The sequence below is a fragment of the Octopus bimaculoides genome, chromosome 5 (assembly GCF_001194135.2).
Source record: "Octopus bimaculoides isolate UCB-OBI-ISO-001 chromosome 5, ASM119413v2, whole genome shotgun sequence".
NCBI lineage: Eukaryota > Metazoa > Mollusca > Cephalopoda > Octopoda > Octopodidae > Octopus > Octopus bimaculoides.
This window is the reverse complement of record NC_068985.1, coordinates 55,584,462-55,587,342: the sequence shown is the minus strand read 5'-3', so window position 1 is coordinate 55,587,342 and position 2,881 is coordinate 55,584,462. Positions and strand designations below refer to the sequence as shown.

Here is a 2,881-nt window from a genome sequence, read left to right as displayed (position 1 = left end):
GAGGAACAAGGTATTTTTTCCTCATTTATTGCGTTTAGGCAAAGATTTTTCAGTCTTCTCACAGAGCTGTCCATGAGAGAAACAGTGCTGTTCGAGCTGCGATCCAACTAACTTTAACCTGGATTCTGATATTTCTTAATATTTGAGACATAAAGAGGCCCATTTTACAGGTATTTAGGGCACTGTTTACTGCACTGCATGGTTTCCAATTCAATTTCATTAAAAAGTTCCAAATTTCCCCCCCCCCAAAAAAAAGATGGAAAAGACTCATATTAGAGAGTAGCCCAAAGCAAAAATTTTACTAGTAAATTAAAATATTTTTGTAGTTCAGGTCAAATTTACTTAGTGATATTCAAGGCGCTTCATACTACGAAAACTGTGATATTCAAGTAAGTTTGTACCATGTTAAATTTGTATTTTCAGATAACAAATATCCGAAACTAATACAGGACTATAAAACACGAGCAGAAGACGTTACGAATGCAGTGAATACAAATGCAGAAAACATTTATTTTCTTCCACTTTTACCACTTAATCAGACATATTTATATACATAGACGGATGCACAACTATCTTAGAGAAATAAGACAAACATTTTGTTTTTTTAACTGTATAGTACGATGTGGAATAAAACGAATTGTACATTTATATTATTCATGAAAAAACAAAAAGCATTTTATTGTTTTTCCTGCTGTCATTTAAATAAAGACCATTCAGACATCTAACATGGAGATGTCTTTTAAGAGTTTGAAGATTTTTAATTGACAAAATCAATTTCCGTCCATAGAAAATAAACATTCAGAAACAATTTCTTGTTTTTTTTTATACATACAAAACTAATATCCTCTATTTATATGCATACATACATAAATAGGCAGTCAATACCAATGCATATTATGACTGGTTGGTGGGAATGGTTTCCTTCCATAACTTAAAAGGTATACTCTCTCTTTCTCTTTCTCTCCCCCTCTCTCTCTCTCTCTCTCTCTCTCTCTCTCTCTCTCTTTCTCTCTCCCTCTTTCTCTCTCTCCTTACCAAAATACTTCTGTATGCTTATATTCTGCATTATAAATATATTACAGTTATTTGAAAAGGTCGCCTACCTTATAACTTCTATATATTAAGATTATACAGATACACATACATAATACGTACATATATATATGTATGCATACACACACACTCACACACACACAAACATACACACATACACACACATACACATACACTCTCACACACACACACACACATATCTTAATGTTTTGGTTGTTAAGCAAAGGATGTCAATTATTTACTATGGAAAGACCTCAACTCAAACGTTGCATGTAGAGTACATATACATACAAGGTCTGATCAATAAGTATCCGGACTGTTGCCATACTAACGAAGCTAAAGCACGCAGAGTAAAGTCACTTGGCAAAAATTGTCTTTGAGCTCTACAGTGCATGCGCACTAAGTTTTAACGCTCTGGATCATTTCTGCTGTTCACACCAGTGCTTGGAAGGAAGGTGTGTAGCGTGTGATCGTCGCATCAACCATGACAAAGAAAGTTGTCATGGCGATACCTACTCAGAGGTCTTCACAAAGTTGCAGGAAGTGTATGGAGAGGGGTGTATGAGCTGCACACAAGTGTACGAGTGGTTCAGACGTTTCTAAGATTGACAAACATTCTGGGAGACCAGCAACCAGCAGAACTAAGAAAAACATCGCAGCTGTGCGGGGAAATCGTCGAATCAACATCCGTGAGTTATCAGAGGATTTGCAGATTAGTTACGGTTCAGTTCAGTCCATTATCACTGAAGATTGGGTATGAGACGTGTGTCTGTCAACTTTGTGCCAAAACTGATTTCAGCTGACCAAAATGTCACTCGGGTTTCTGTCGCACAAGATCTCCTTGATTATGTCGAGAACGATGAAAACTTTTTGAAAACATTGCGTAAGCCTCTCAGCAGGTATCGCCAAACTTTTGGCAAAATTTGATGCAGATCCTCTGCTCAACTTCCTCTGTCGTGGTCAATGCGACGATCACACGTTACACACCTTCCTTCCAAGCACTGCTGTAAACAGCGGAAGTTAGTTAAAACGTTAAAACTCAGTGCACCAGCACAACAGAGTTTAAGATCAATGTGTGCCAAGTGGCTTTACTCTGCGTGCATATATATATATATATATATATATACAGAGAGAGGCCCATTGGGCTAGCACCCGAAACCATGGTATATGAGCATCTGAATAGCATGATTTTTAATAGCATGCTTTTTAGTTTCTTAATTCTTTACCCGTTTCCTCGCTTACTATTATTTTCTGTTATTATGGCGTTCTTCGGCGGTTGAATTGGGAATTTAACTTCTATTTCTAAACAGGTTGATGCTTCGCGCATCCTTATGCTTCGTGACAATTTTTAATTTTATAGCTATATAATGCTATTAAACCTGGAACCGCCTATGTTACTGTTGTTAATATTATCAATTTAAAATATTCACCACAGATGATATTAACAATAGTAATATCTTGTTGCGAATGTAAGCATTCGGATATTTTGCTCATAAATATATTTACATCGTGTGGACTGGTTTTGGCGCAAAACAAACCAGGACGCTAATGGACTTATAACGTGGCGGATTTGGATTTTTTTTTCAGTAACTCATACTGATAAAGGTTGAGGCCAATTGGGCCAGCACCCGAAACCATGGGTATATGAGCATCTGAATGGCATTATCTTTAATGGTATAATGATATGCTTTTTAATTTCTTAATTCTTTACCCGTTTCCTCACTTACTGTTATTTTGTTATTATGGTGCTTTTCGGCGGTTGAGTTGGGACTTTAAATGCTTCGTGCTAATTTTTGATAATATATATATATATATATATATATATATA

The 2,881-nt window shown here is 36.1% G+C and overlaps 1 long non-coding RNA gene across 1 annotated transcript in view; it reads left to right on the top strand.

Moving 5' to 3' along the window:
• LOC128247850 (uncharacterized) overlaps positions 1 to 671 on the top strand; it is a 22,642-nt gene extending 21,971 nt beyond the window's left edge. Inside the window, exon 2 of the long non-coding RNA XR_008264174.1 lies at positions 424 to 671. This is a non-coding gene — a long non-coding RNA (uncharacterized LOC128247850). The remainder of the gene's footprint in view (positions 1 to 423) is intronic.
• Positions 672 to 2,881: the final 2,210 nt, after the last annotated feature.